Raw genomic sequence first — 16883 nt, forward strand, 5'->3', positions numbered from 1 at the left:
AATATTTGTATTTATGTGCTTTCCTATTAACTATTTATTCCATACATTGGCACTGGCTTTTAAATTTTTCAAATGAATATGAGAAAAGCAAAGATGATGAGACTTCGATTGGTGGTTATTCTTCCAAATTGTTTATCTGAAAACTGCTATATTGGAAGATCTACTAAATACCTATTTTATGTCAGTCTGAAAAAAAAATTGAATCCTTCGAGAGAAATAGTAATGTTTTGTTTTTGACACCAACTTATTCCTTATTGTAAATAATGATCAGATGTGTAAAAATTAGTAAACAGCTAATGGAGCAATTATATTATTGGGTGTCTGTTTCATCTGGGGTTGGCCTGATACTATTTAATTGAACAATCATTTATTGAACTAGTCTGTGCCAAATATTGTGCTAAGCCTAGGCATATAAAAAAATGAATGAGGCATTAAACCTGTCCAATGGAGGTTCAATCTATTAGAAGTGACAGATAAACAAACAAGTAAATTTTTAATACTGAGTAATAATGACAGGATGGGAAAATATACAAGGTGTGGGAAATGTAATAGGTTCAGAGGGATTGAGCAGGAAATGTTTCCTGAACTAACGTTTAAGTAATATTTTCAAGAACTGATATCAGTCCAAGCCAGGCACTGTGTTAGAGAACTAAGTGAGAGGAAAATAGTGAAAGGGTTTGTGTGTCATTACAATGAGTCTGGGATTCAATATTTTCTGAACAGTTAAAGGTTATAAGTATGAGATAAATATTCAGACACATACTTTTGAGTTACATTATGAAAGAAACATGAAGAAAGAAAGGCTGGCTAGGAAATTGATATGACTTAAACATACATCTCTGGACTTGACAGTAATAAGCAAATGAACCAAGGCCACAGGGATGGAAATTGGGTGGGAATGATGTGTTCAAGAAATATTTAGAAGGTAGAGTTGCATGCCATTATGACTGTTTCAGTGTGTACTGTATTAGAGAATGAGGAATACTGCTTAGATGATACTAATTTATTCAGGTATTTCATAATCCAACACTAGATATTATCCTTGAATTGGAAAACAAATGGGAATTAAAAGTCTGTAATAAGTTCAACATGGCTGAATTTTTTCCAGCTTTGCCAAATTGTTAATTGAGGCAGCAAAATGAATTGATTAAGAGGAGGAATTCTGAAGCCAGAATTTCTGGCTTTGAACTCATGGCCTGCCAGAAAATATTAATAGCTGTTTGTTGAATAAATCAATTAATAGATCAATAAATAAATACTAAATAAAATAGATAAAAAATAGGAAGAAAGACAAGTACTTAGAAACACACAGGTATTTGATATCTTAGCTAATATTTCTGCAACTCACTTTCTTTATCTTTGGAATGGGATATGGAATAGAAACTACTTGTCACGGTTAATAATTGTCTTAGTCTGCTCATGCTGTCATAACAAAACACCGCAGACTGGCTGCCTTAAACAACAGAGATTTATTTTCTCTTGGTTCTGGAGGCTGGAAAGTTGAAGATCACAGTTCAGGCAGGGTTCAGTTTCTGGTGAGAACCCTCTTCCTGGCTTGCAGATGGTGACTTCTCACTGTGTCCTCACATGGCCTTGCATGCACACAGAGTGAGATGAGAGAGACAGAAAGAGAGAGAGAGACAGAGAAAGCTCTTGTGTATTGTTTGGTAAGTAAATGAATTCTGTCAGATCAGGGTCCCACTTCACTCATTTAACCTTAATTATTTCCTTACTCCAAATATGGCCACCGTGGAGGTCAGGGGTGGCCATATATGATATATGAATTTTGGGGGAATACATAGATTCAGTCCATAACAATAATATATCTAAAGAAATTGGAGCAGAGCCTAATACGATATTATTATCATCTTTGTACCTAGAATATTTCTACTAGAATATACCTATGGAATGTCGTTTCCAAAACGATAAGGATTTGTGTCCATTTTATTAATAACGGAATCCAAAGTTCCTGGAACAATGCTTGGCAAATAGCAGGTACTCAGTAAGTATTCACTGAATGAATAAGAGAGTACCTCTAACAGGCACATACAATTGTTGTTATTCCTTTTACAAGCAGATCGTGTTTAGTATGTGACATACATTATTCTAAGTACTTTACATAACTCAATACATTTAATCCCTGTCATAACTTCATGGGATAGGCTAATTGCTTCCTTTTCACAAATGAGAACTCTGAGGCAATAAGAGGTATCACTGCTTGTCAAAGGTCACATAGGAAATAAATGGCAAAGGTAGTGTATGAACCCAGACACTATGGCTCTAGAGTTTCATGCTATTATCGATGACACTACAGAGTTGGCTCTAGGGTCCACAGACATGGCTCATAATGACAGTTCCCAAGGAAAGGGTCTCTTTTACTTAGGCAGAGTATCTTAATTGATACGTGTTCATTGAAGGATCAAGTAAATTCAAAATGACAGCAAGCCTTTAATGATCTCTGCAGCTGGAATATTCATTTCATAACTTGAGAAAAATAGCTGTGCTGGTTGCAGCTGAGATTCAGAAGATAGCAAATATCTCAGCATCCTGCTATTGCCAGTCTCACAAAGCTTTAGGCCTAAGTAGAAGTTGATATAATATTCCTTGTTTTAATTATTTTGCATCTATGCTACATTTTACTCTTGCATGTTTTTTTTTTCTATCATACACCTTATTTCTCCTGATCTTTGTAACCTCTATGTTTTGTACTACATTCTGCTATGTTTGTTATTTCATCTTCTTACACGCTATCCTTTCTGTTCATTCACTTTTTTCTTCCACAATAAGACTTCATTCTTTACTGTTAAGACTCACATTCTTTATGGCTTCTTGCAGTTGTTTTTGTGATTTTATTCATTTGTTTTTCTGTTTTGTATTGGCCCTGCATGATAGACAGAGATTATTTGTCAGCCGTTTGTGGTTTCTTAACATTGCCAACAGGTTGACAGTTTCCCCGGTTCTTTCCCTATGAGGTTTCTGAATCATCTTTTAAAGTAGTTCTCTGTACCAGAAAACGAGAATATCAAAATGCTGAGCCACAATTTACATGAAACATACATTTTGCTTTGATTGTCTTTTTCTGAGACAAAAACATACCATCCCTGTGTTACTACAGTACCAACTTTCAGAACTGAAATTTTCTGCCAGTAAGTTAGGTCCTCTGGTCTAGATGATAAAAGCAGACAGATATTATAAGAAAACCATTTCAAAGTGCATATGTTTTTAATTTGATCATCCAGAAGGTATTCCGCACCCCTTTTCTATTGACATACTGCTATGGATTTATGAAATTTCCTTAATATTCCCTATTGATGAATCGGAGTGCTTTCATACAAATAAATTATTTTATTCCCTGAAGTAAATTTATCCCTCTAAAGATTAAGAAGGATTAAGCTTTGAGTTTATAATATCTTGGTATCTATATATACATCCATTAAAAACACACACTGACCCTCACACACACACATATATTTATGTGTATATATGCATAAATATGTTTGGCAGGTATATAATTCATATATTTTATATATTATAAATATTATTTAATATGTTATATAAATATCATTTTATCTTTCAAACTTCTCCCTAAAGCATTAACATCCACATTCTCCAACATACGTGAATTTCTACAGCTACTGCGTTGAAAAACAAGAACATCAGTCTACCCATGTTTTATCAAAATTGCCTCAAAATGCATTTTTTGTCTCATCATCCTTATCTTACGATGAAGAAAGACTAAGCTTGTAAAAACCCCACCTGCATGGATTTTTTTTTCCTAGGGTGGAAAACATAAGGGAGAAAGAAAGCAACTCATATCTTATCCATTATGATTAACAGCCCATGCTAATGACATTCATTAAGCTAAATGAGCAGGAGAATGAGGACTCAAGCTTACTAATTGAGGCAGATTTATTTTTAGGATGAAATTCTCCCAAAATACATTTTCTTTTTTAAAACATTGAGTGTCATTTCAAGGCATATAATTTAAACAACTGATTATGGATGGGATACGCTTTAGCCCTTTTGGAAGTATAAAATTATACAACCACCAAAATCATCATTATCACTTTTATAGCTTTATTATGACTATTATTTATTACATGAGTGGATAAAATATAAAAAAGAAAGAAAAAATGATCTTCATTAAAGTTAATGACTCATCTTTGCAATTTTGTTATTAACTATTTAAGATCTCTTCTGCTGAGTGAGAGTATTAGTCACATCTATTAAACACATACCCACAAAAATAATAGCACCTTAGGATAAGAGGCTTGGAAATATGTTTTACATATGCTGATCTATACTGTGCTTTAAATTAAATATATATATGTATACACACACACACATATGAACGTACATATATGTAGCATATATGAAAATTAGGAAGCCTGTCACAAATAACATAGGTTTTATTTATTTATTTATTTATTTTATTTTATTTTATTTTATTATTTTTTTTTTTTTTNTGCATATTAACATGGGACCTACAGAAACTTTTGGAACAAGGTGATATTTATAAAACTGTTATTCTTTGTTTCACATCAGTATCAAGTCTGTCAGAAACACCAAGTAGCTTTATTTCCTTTTTGAAATGTTACTTCTAAGCAGGCCTATTTATGTGTTTTTTCTAAGCCTCAATTTTCTATTTAATATTTCTCAGAATAAAGAAAACAGCTCATTTTAAACAAGAAGTTTATTTAAACAACAAGACGCTTGACTTGAAGGGAAAACTATCTAAGATTCTTTTTTGTTTTAGAGTAATTTATCCCTACTTAAAGACAGATTGCCCTACATGTAACAGCTACATACAAAAAAAGTTATAAAATTGTCCTTGGTTTTACAATGATAAATGAAAAACATTAAAATTCTCCAATTGAACAAGGTATGCAAGGATTTTTATGTTGTGTGTTTTTGTTAAAACAGTGAGAGCAAAATAACTTACTGGAATATGAAGATAAGAGCTGAATGAGCATGCCACTAATGGAGAAAGGGGGTATTTTCACAGAATCAGTATTTTTCCCCATCCTGTCTCCACTTGATGTCAATTAAAACATACCATTGGCTGGATAATTAAAAAAAAAATGCAATATGCTTGTGCACATATACCAGTTACTTTATGTACAATAAAGGAATGGGGAAGGGGGAAATGAAAGAATAGAGAAAACTATACGGTAGTAGTTAGGATGTGGTGGAACCAAATTGCAGTTTTCTAATTGAGAATGTAATCTTGGTCTTTAAAGAACAGAGTTCTGGAGTAAAGAAGCAGGTTCCCTTTTCAGTAGACACCTCCCATCTGCTGTTGGAACACATCAATTGTATCTTCATCCTCCATTTCCAACTGTGCAGGTGTGTCTGTTTCATTGATTGCTTGCCCGTCGAATCGGAATCTGATCTGCTTCATTGACAATCCCTGCCGTTCACAATAGGCTTTCATTAGTTTACTAAGTGGTGTATGCCTCTTAATCTTAAACTGCACCACAGAACCATCCTGCCCCGCCACCTTCAAATTAATATGATCGTTGTTCTCAGTCTTGACTCCTTCCTTGGGCTTTTCGTCGGCCATGGCGAGCGCCGGAGTCTCCTCAGCTGCCGCTTCACAAAAGAGGTACCAGGTCCACACCAAACGAGCACACAAGCAGCACCAGGAGCGGCAGAAGCCCTTGAAGACATTTTTTCAATTCACTGCATCATAGAGCAGAACCCAAGCAGAACCCAGCATCTCACTTGGCTGAAAGTCAGTGACTGGAATTTAAAGCTGCCAAATTGGATAAGACTCAAGAAGCAAAAATCTTTGAAATGAGGAAACTACTATAATGAGGGGAAAAAAAATTTACAGGCAAATCCCCTTCTAGTTATTGGTTAATTACCCATCCTTGCATATGAAAAATGAAACTGAAAAAAGAATGACAAAAGGAACAAAGGAAGATGGAAGAAAGGGAGGAAGGAGGGAAGGAAGGAAGGAAGGAAGGAAGGAAGGAAGGAAGGGAGGGAGGGAGGGAGGAAAGGAGAGAGGGAGGGAAGAAGAGAGAGAGGAAGGAAAGGAGGGAGGGAGGGGAGGAAGAAAAGAAGGAAAGAAGGAAAAAATGTAGGAAGGCAGGCAGGCAGGAAGGAAGAACAAAAGACTAGAAATGAATATTTGCTGAAAGGAAACAACTAAACAGTAATTTTATCAGTTACATAATATCAGGGAGGCCGATGTCGAAGATCAAGCCCCGGAATGGTGCAAACATTTTCTCAAATACTCCAGGTCTTTTGTTAAGACCCCAGAAAAACCACAACCTAGAACTAAGGCCACCTCCTCGGTATAAGGAACATGCTTAAGAGTAAGGACTACTATCTGAAAGTAACAATGAAAGTGATATAGAATAGTTCTACAGAGCTTGAAATCAGCACACAACAAAATCAAGGCAAGTACTAATACAGTATTTGCTGTCAAAGAAAATCTAACCCTCGTTCGAGAAAAATGACATATTCCAGAGTTGTTATAATTTTTCATCCAAAGTGTTGAGAATTCAGTCAAAATTATCAGGCATATCAAAACATAGGACAAAATGACCAAAAATGAAAACAAACAAAGGCAGGTAATAGAAGACCTAGAGTTGGTATTAGAATTGTCATACAAGGGCTTGAATATAACTGTGCGATTAATATATTCAAGAAAGTAAAGGATGTTGGGTTTTAACAGAAACATGAAATTACACACACAGAGAGAGAGAGAAAGAGACTCAATTCAGAATTAAGTAGCAAAATACACATTATTTTCATATACCCTTGGATCATTTGCCAAAGTAAACTGTGTAACTGACATTAAAGCAAGTCTAAACAAAGTTTAAAAACTAAAAATAGTCAAAGTACATTATCTAAACACAATGGAATTTAAATAAAAATCTGTTTCGTAGGCCGGGCTTGGTGGCTCACACCTGTAATCCTAGCACTTTGAGAGGTTAGGGTGGGAGGATCACTTGAGCCCAGGAGTTCAGGATCAGCCTGATCTCTCTTTTGTGAGACCCTGTCTCTACAAAAGTAAGCAATAAATAAAATAAGTAAGTTTCAGAAAGATAATTATAAAACTCCTCAAATGTTGGAAAATGTCTATTTCTTATACATTTTATTCCCCCCAAAAAATTAAACCTAGAAAAAAATTAAATAATTCCCAAATATCCTTTATCTGGATTCACCAATTTTTAACATTTTGTTCTACCTGTGTCATTATTTCTCTACATCTCATACTTTTTCTGAACAATTGGAAATGAAATTGCATACATCATGCCCCATTTCCCACTTGAAAGTCAGTGTTAGTACTCCAAGACTAAGGAGATGCTCTTATATAACCATTGTAAAATAACCAAATTCATATAATGTAAGTTAGTATAATATTTTATTTATGTTTCACATTCCAATTTCTTCAACTGTCCTAATAATAACCTTTCTAGCCATTTTTCTCATTACTTGAACATATCCAGGATTATGTATGCATTTACTTGACGTATCTCTTAAATTGTCTTTTAATCTTTAAAGATTATATCTAGAACATGTTTTAGCCTTTCTTTAACTTACAGTGCATTTACTGTATTCAATTTTTAAGAACATAGGTTTGTTATCTTAGTTGAATTTCCTTCAAATAGGTTTTGCTGGTGTTTTCTTACGTTTAGATTCAGGTTAAGCTTTTCTTGTGGGGTGGAAATCTACGTAAGTAATGCTGTATCCTTCTTAGGATGTAATATTCAGAGATACATGATGTTTCTTCCCTGTTAGTGACCATGGCAATTTTGATTATTTGGTTTAGATGTTCTCTGGTTTATTGACTATATAGTTATTGTTTTTCTTTTAATATTTAGTTTTGAGAGAAATAATTTGGGGAATGTAATTATTCTCTTCCTCATCAAAATTTTACCTCTAAAGTTAACAGCTGTTGTTTCTTGCCTGCAAAACTTTTACTATAAAGTACAAAATGATAATTTTTTATCCTATCATCCCTTTTATGTTTATAGGTGAGAATTATATTGAAAAAAAAGGTTTTTTATTTTATTCATCATTTACGTATTTTTATTGATAGTATGAAATCATGGATTTTTACTTCATCCCGTGGGTAATAATCCACAACTGTTCTTACTTAATTAGATACTCAAGTTGTTCCAGGTTTGGCCAAAGAGAGCCCCCTTCGGTCTCATCCCTGTGTATTTTTAGTATGCTCATATTTCGGCACACTAACATTTCTTTTGTTCACTTCCCAATTTGCTGGCACCAAAATGATTCAGGTTCCTCCTAACCGTTTTTACTCCAGCACTAGAATTAGCTATTTCTCCAGGAATCTCTAATGTCTTGTAGTGAGGAATGACATTTATAAAGAAAGATCCAGATTTCTGCATGCTAAATGTGCTTATTGCTAATGGAATATTCATTGCTTCCAGGTCTTTTCAAAGGACACAGTTGGCTGGAGTTGGGCAGGGAAGTGGGGAGGCAGAGATAGGTGAATAGATACTCAAAAAGTTCATTTTTGCCTTTCCCAATTCATATTTGTAGGTTTCCCTTTCCACAGTGAGAAAACTGAATCCCAATAATATCATTATATTTAATCATTTGCACTATAATTACTCTACATATAATAGTCACAATTGTTAAACCTTTAAAAAATTAAAACAAATCTATTAAGTTTCAGATATGTTTGGAGTTCTTTTTTTTATTTTGTCCAAAGGATATATAGTCAAACAACTGCATTTCAACCTCAATTGGATTAGTGTTTTTTATTTTTTTTATTTTAGTGAAGTTTTTTTTAATTAGATATATAATTGGCTCTTTTATTCTTTTTGCATTGTTTATTTTTGAATATGTACAGTATCAATATGATTTAAAACTGTAGTAAATGCTATACTCAGTGAAATGTTACTTTCTCTATTATGTTTTTTTACCCCTTTCTCAACTCACACTTGTAGATAAACTAATATCGTTATTCTTTTATATATTCTTGCTGTATTTCTTACTGTAAAATTAGCAAATATTTGAATATTTTCTTATTTTCCCTTGTGACTTATATGGAAATAGCATACTATATATACTCTTTGGCTGTTTGCTTTTTTAAAAAACTTAGCAATATATTCTACAAATTCCTCCATATCAATTTATGTATTCCTGTATTATTTTAAACAGCTTCATAGTCTTTCATTGTGTGTATACGCAATAGTTAATTCCACCAATTCGCTATGTTGGTTATTTACATAGCTCCCAACATTTTGCAATTACAAATAATGCTACAATGAACAATCATGTGTATGTGTATTTTTTGTATTCTTAAAATACTTCATGGCAAATTCATAGATGTAAGATGACTGTGTCAAAGGACAAATGCATAGGCATTTCTGCTAAATATTGCCAAATTCCCTTCCAAAGAAGTTGTGCTATGTTGTATCCCCTCCCCACAAATAACAGTTTCTCCACAGCCTCATTAGTAAAGTGTATTGTCAAGTTTCTGAGTTTTTGCCATTTGTATGTGAGAAATGGTATATAAACACAGTTTTAATTTACATAATTCTTTTTATACATGAAGTTAAATATATCTTCATGTATCTTTGGCTATCTTTATTTTTGTGACTTGTTGGCTTATTTTTGTTCCACTTTTCAACATGGATGCAGCTGGAAACCATCATTCTTAGCAAACTATCACAAGAACAGAAAACCAAACACCGCATGTTCTCACTCATAGGTGGGAACTGAACAATGAGATCACTTGGACTCGGGAAGGGGAACATCACACGCCAGGGCCTATCATGGGGAGGGGGGAGGGGGGACGGACTGCATTGGGAGTTATACCTGATATAAATGATGAATTGATGGGTGCTGACGAGTTGATGGATGCAGCACACCAACATGGCACATGTATACATATGTAACAAACCTGCACGTTATGCACATGTACCCTAAAACTTAAAGTATAATAAAAAAAAATTTTTGAGGAAATTCTATAATTTGAAAATGTTCTATTTGTATTTAGGATATGATTCTGTAGAAGGAATATATTTTGTCAATATTTTCTTCAACTTTGATATCAATTTTTTTTACTTTGTTTATGGTGATTTTGTTGTTGTTTTGTTTGGTTTTGTTTACATACAAAACCCTTAAAATTATTTCTATGTACAACACTTCGTCATTCATTTTTTAAATTGCACCAGATTTTGTGCTCTACCTAGAAAGGATTCCTCTACAATCCAGGTTATAGAGGATTTCCCCCAATTTTTTCTGCTACTACTTGCATAATTTCAAATATTAAATTTAGATTTACAATTTTTATAGTTAATTCTCTGTAAGATGTTTTGTATCAATTTGTCTTGATTTAGGAAAACAAAAACAAAACATAAACAATTTGATGTGTTTCCATTGTCAGATTCCAAGAATATAATGAACATATTCCAACAATGATTCAAGGATAATAACCAATTACTTTTGTCTATGAAATATTGCTGTCTCGTTTATGCTTGAATTAATTGTTGAAAACATGGACTGATTTCAGTCAGATGCAATTCTTACACTTACCAATAATTGTTAAAATATTGAAATCAAATACTAATGAAAAGGTAGAATAACTAATTGAAAACTGTAAAAGAGAGATGTGAATTCAGAAACCCCAGTCTCCTTGAAGGAGTGTTCATAAAGTGCCAACTAATTGAACACATTTAATTCCTATTTCTACTTTCTCACAACCTGGAAAAGAAAAGCTTCTGTTGAGCCTACAATTTTATTTTTTAATTGCTATTTACACTCAATATTTTAATACTGTTTTACTTCAAGTGAAACATTCAAATTGTCATATTATTTTCTTAATTGCTTTCTTTGTAATCAGTGTTAATTTTATTTTAACCTATTCTGTCTCTTGTTTGACAGTCTAAAATGGCATGTTTGTATAATGTCAGATTTTCATAAAGCCTGGGAATATTTTTATATATATCACTTAAAAATAATAAAAATATGTATTAGTGCCCCTGTAATATAGTGAGAAAAATATGAAAATAAAGACAAAATACCTGGGGTTCTAATATGAATATCTGTCATGTCTAGTTTTATGACTGTGATGAAGACACCAGTTTCTTAATCCATAGTTTTATCATCTGTAAAATGATAGAATTTTATTTAATCAGTGATTTACAATCGTTGTTTACCCAGCATTTTTCTTAAGTATCTAACCGTCAACTGATGAATGACAAGGTTCATAAATTTGGAAAGGGGAGCTTTATTTGTCATAAAGCATTGCAGCCTGAATAATGGCCATTGTAACAGGCTGGGAAATGTCGCCTCTGGCCAGAAGACTGAAGAGGCAAACGGAAGAGAAATTTATGTTGAGCAGGGTGGCTGAATATACATATTTAAGAAGCTGTAGGAACCATCATGAATATTCATAAAAGGAGAAACATGTGCATACTCACTTGAGTTCCATGCCCCTTCATGGATTCCATGTTCAAAAAATGGCAGAGTTAGTAGGATCTGAGGGTAGAGTTTTTGGCCTCTGACATTCAAAGGTGAAGCAGAGGACATGAAAACCTTTACTGTGTGTTACTACGCTGGCCAGAACCACTCTCTGGTCAGTGGTCTTATAAGGCAAAAAAGGAGGGTTGGCATCTGGGGTTGGTTGATCTCAGAGATAGAGTCTTTTACAAGGACTGGTTTCTGTTTAGCCCTTAGGGAAGAAAACCCAATGGCAGTTAGTGAGAAAGGGAGCATTATGAGGTATGTCTAACCTCTCATCTCATCATTGCCAATAACTGTTTTCAAGGTTACTCTGTGGACCCCTTGGCCAAGATGGGATCTATTCAGTCAGTTGAGGGCTTGGGATTTCATGTTTATTTCTCATACCCAAATAATTTGTTGCAGGTCGTATTACATGTTGGATTTATTGTCACCTTGAAAAAACGGGACATTTCTACATTTCTCATTTAATGAGCAGTTCAATTTAATTAAATTGATTTTATAAATGTGTCAAGCATATGTGTTTTGTTTGGGGACCAAAAATTTCTTAAAATAATACATTGAAATATAATTATATGTCAAGCTCAGGATGCTCCTTTTTGCAGTAAGACCATATCTCCAATCAGAAACTTCCCTAACACAAAAACAATCAGTTTTGTGCTCTCCGAATCTCCCCAAATTACTCACACATATATAATGTGGAAAGGGAGCGGTTTCTTCTCCTGGAGCACAAGCCAATCTCACCTTAAGGTTGATGAGAATTAAGGGAGAAAAATGTATTGATTAGCCTCCATTTGCACGTTTCCTCATGAAAGAATTTTTTATACCTGCATTGTGTGCATTTTTAGGTGCTCGTACCTTAATCTGGCTTAACACTTCCCCAGGTAAGTATTCTCGACATTGCAGACTAGATTGAGTCAACCAGTGTTATGATCTTAGAGAATCCTGTACTTTTCCTTTGCAGTACTTGTTAGAATTTATAAATTTATGATTGAATGTTTGTAAACTACTTGATAAAGTCTGTCTTCTTTACTCAGTTATAAAATCTGAACGGCAACACCATGTCTAATTTGTCTAAAATGTTGGATACTGGCATTGTCTCCTGCTTGTAAGTACATGTTCATACATGAGGATATAGAGCAACAGGAAGTCTTCATGGATTGTTGGTACAAGTGTAAAATGGTGCAGTCACTCTGGAAAGCAGTTTTCGAAGTTTCTCATAGTTAAAAGTGAAAAGCTCTATTATAAATGAATATGCATAGCTGCTTTATTTGTATAGCTAAAGTCCAAAAATAACCACAATGTCTTTCAACTGGGTGAATAAACTATGATACATCTATAGAGCAGAATACTGTTCGCAACAAAAGGAAATGAACTTTTGATCCATGTGGCAACTTGACCTGATCTCAAAAACATGAAACAAGTTGATTGAGTTTGGCAAGTCTATGACCAAGGTGCCAGCATGAGTTCTTAGGGCCTTCTTGCTGTGTTATCCGATGACAGAAGGTGGAAGGGCATGCAAGAGCTACAGAGAGAAGGGAGAGAGAGATGAGAAGAGACCTGGATTTGTCTGTTTAAAAGAACCCCACTTCTGTGATAACAAATGCACTCCTGTAATATTAGCATTAATCTATTTATTAGAGCAGAGTCTTCATGGTCTGGTAATATCTCATTAAGCCCCACCTCCTCACACTATCAAACTGGGGATTAATTTTCCAACACATGCATTTTGGGGGGGGGCACATTTAAATCATAGCATTCTATCCACAGCTACCCAATTCATGTCTTTTTATATGCAAAATATATTAATTCCATTCTAATGGCCCCAAAATCTTAACTTGTTTCAGGACCTTAACAAATTCCAGAACCAATTCAAAAGTCCAGAGTCTTATCATCAGATATGGATGAGACTCAGGCAGGATTTATCCTGAGGTAAATCCCCTCCTGCTGTGAGGCTGTGAAATTAAGTAAGCTACCCACTTCCAAAATTCAGTGGTGGAACATGTATAGGATAAATAGTTCCATTCCAAAAGGGAGGGATAGGGAAGAAGAAAGGATTTAACAGCTTCCAAGTAAGTCCAAAAGGCAACATGATCAACAATATTAAATCTTAATGCTCCAGAATAATATTTGACTCCGTGTGTCACCTTCAGAATACACTGGGATAGAGTTTGGAACCCCAAAGCCTCAGGCAGCTCCACTCCCATGGTTTTGCTGAAGTCAGCTCACACAGCAACTCCCACAGTTCGTAGTCTTGTACCTGCAGCACTTCTGGGCTGAGGCTACGTGCTAATGACTCTACAGAACTAGGGTCTCAGGGGTGCTCCACCATCAAGGTCTCATTAGGTATTGTCTTACTGGGGACTCTTCTTCACTCCTGCAGCAGGTATCTACAACTTCCTTTAAAATCTTGCTGGAGGCAACTACACCTCCACAGCTCCTGCACTCTGCACATCTGCACAGTTAGCACTACAGGGTTGATTTATATCAAGATTTATAGCCTATACTTTCCAGAGTAGTAGCTGTAATGGTGGCTGGAAGCATACCTAGGCCTGCATAGCTAAAAATGAAGAGGCCAAGGATTCCTGTGCTAAAATGCAGGGAGAAGAAACTTGAGGCATCACAGAGCAGTGAATGCTGAGGTCTAGTGGATGCCTCTCTAGAAACCTTGTCCTCAAAGTCCTAGATTGGAGGGGCAGCCTTGAAGATTTCTGAAATGCCTTTGGGGTCATTCTTCCATTGTCCTGAAGAATTTCACCTGGCTTCCTTCTGTCCATGCCAATCTTATCAAACAGTTGCTTGGCCACGTCCTTGCACACTTTTTCATTCTTTACATGGCCAGGCTGTGAATTCTTCAAATCTTTGCATTCTGCTTCACTTTTAATTATAAATTCCATCTTTAAATCATTTTCTGCTCTCTCACTTTAGTGTATGCAATTAAAAGAAACCCCTCATCTACAAATGCTAGCCTGGTGTGGTGGCGCACACCTGTAGTCCCAGCTACTCGGGAAGCTGCAGCAGGAGAATCGCTTGAACCCAGGAGGTGGAGGTTGCAGTAAGCCTAGATCATGCCATTGCACTCCAGCCTGGCAACAGAGCAAGACTCTGTCTCAAAAAAAAAAAAAGAAAGAAAGCCCCCCCCCCCCCCCCCCCAAAAAAAAAAAAAAAAACACACACACACACAAGAAACCCCTCAGCTTCTTCAATATTTTGCTTAGGAATTTATTCTGGCCGTGCACTGTGTCTTATGCCTGTAATACCAGCGCTTTGGGAGGCCAAGGCAGGCGGGTCACAAGGTCAGGAGATGAAGACCATCCTGGCCAATATGGTAAACCCCATCTCTACTAAAATATACATACACACACACACACACATATATATATGTATACACACACACACACACACATACATACAAATTAGCTGGGCATGGCGACACGTGCCTGTAATCCCAGCTACTGGGGAGGCTGAGGCAGGAGAATCGCTTGAACCAGGGAGTCAGAGGTTGTAGTGAGCTGAGATCGTGCCACTCCACTCCAACCTGGCAACAGAGCTGTACTCCATCTAAAAAAAACAAATAAAGAAAAGAAAAGAAATGTATTCTGTCAGATATCCTAGTTCATTGCTCTTAAAATGTGTCTTCCATAAAGCCCTAAGACATAAATAAAATTCTGCCAAGTTCTTCACACCATTATAACATGGATAGCCTTTAACTCCTGTTTCCAATAAAATATTTCTCATTTTCATCTGGGAACCTCATAAGAATGGCCTTTACTTACCATATTTTTACTAACATTTTGTTCCTGAGTACTTACGTCATCTCAAAGAAAGTGCATACTTTCTCTGCAGTTCTCATCTGAGCCCTCTCCAGAATTTCCGTCAATACAGATGTTTTTCTAGTCTGCTTCTCCAAACTCTTTCAGTCTCTGCCATTACTCAGTTCCAAAGCTACTTCCACCTTTTTAGATATTTGTTACAGCAACACCCCACATAACTGGTACCAGCTTTCTGTGCTGCTATAGCAGAATATCACAGACTAGGTAATTTATGCAGAACAGAAATTTATTGGCTCATGGTTCTGAAAGCTGGAATATCCATGATCAATGTATTAGCATCTGGTGAGAGCCTTCTTGCTATATCATCCATTCAGAAAGGAGAAGAGCAAGCAAGGGAGAGAGTATAAGAAAGCCAAACTTGCTCTTTTATTAAGAGCCCACTCCCACAATTAACAAACCAACTCCTGAAATGACGACATTAATCCAGTAAGGGCATAACCCTCCTTGCCTAACCACCTCTCCTTAGGCTGCAACTCCCAACACTGCTGCATTAGGGATTAAGTTTCCAACATACACTTTTTGGGAGACTCATTCACATCATAGCAATTATTTTCCATTGTTGTGGAAAGTCAGGGACCCTGAACAGAGGGACCAGCTGGAGCCGCAGCAGAGGAACATAAATTGTGAAGATTTCATGGACTTTTATCGGTTCCCAAAATTCATACTTTTATAATTTCTTATGCCTGTCTTTACTGCAGTCTCTGAACATAAATTGTGAAGATTTCATGGACATCTATCAGTTCCCAAATAATACTCTTATAATTTCTTATGCCTATCTTTACTTTAATCTCTTAATCCTGTTATCTTTGTAAGCTGAGAATGTATGTTACCTCAGGACCACTATTGCACAAATTGATGGTAAAACTTGTGTGTTTGAACAATATGAAATCAGTGCACCTTGAAAAAGAACAAAATAACAGTGATATTCAGGGAACAAGGGAAGACAACCATAAGGTTTGACTGCCTGTGGGGTCGAGCAGAATAGAGCCATATTTTTCTTCTTGCAGAGAGCCTATAAATGGACGTGTAACTAGGGAAAATATTGCTGAATTCTTTTCCTAGCAAGGAATATTAATAATTAAGACCCTGGGAGAGGAATGCATTCCTGGGAGAGGTCTATAAACGACTGCTGTGGGAGTGTGTGTCTCATGCGATTGAGAGAAGGACTGAAATATGCCCTGGTTTCCTGCAGTACCCTCAGGCTTACTAGGGTGGGGAAAAACTCCACCCTGGTAAATTTGAGGTCAGACTGGTTCTCTGCTCTTGAACCCTGTTGTCTGTTGTTTAGGATGTTTATCAAGACAATACGTGCACAGCTGAACATAGACCCTCATCAGTAATTCTAATTTTGCCCTTTGCCTTGTGGTCTTTGCTTTTGCCCTTGTCCTGTTTCCTCAGAAGCATGTGATCTTTGTTCTCCTTTTTGCCCTTTGAAGCATGTGATCTTGTGACCTACTCCCTGTTCATACACCTTCTCCCCTTTTGAAGTCCTTAATAAAAACCTGCTGGTTTTGCGGCTCAGGTGGGCATCACGGTCCTACCGATATGTGATGTTATCCCCGGAGACTCAGCTGTAGAATTCCTCTCTTTGTATTT

At 35.8% G+C, this 16883-nt stretch overlaps 1 pseudogene across 1 annotated transcript; it reads right to left on the minus strand.

Annotated features, from left to right (window-relative positions):
• Window positions 1-4678: 4678 nt before the first annotated feature.
• LOC108534865 (small ubiquitin-related modifier 2 pseudogene) lies at window positions 4679-5653 on the minus strand (annotated as a pseudogene). Its single transcript, XR_001887048.1, has one exon. The product of XR_001887048.1 is annotated as a small ubiquitin-related modifier 2 pseudogene (transcript).
• Between the last annotated feature and the right edge of the window lie 11230 nt (window positions 5654-16883).

This window comes from Rhinopithecus bieti, unplaced genomic scaffold (genome assembly GCF_001698545.2).
Source record: "Rhinopithecus bieti isolate Rb0 unplaced genomic scaffold, ASM169854v2 scaffold_11291, whole genome shotgun sequence".
NCBI classification, from domain to species: Eukaryota; Metazoa; Chordata; class Mammalia; order Primates; family Cercopithecidae; genus Rhinopithecus; species Rhinopithecus bieti.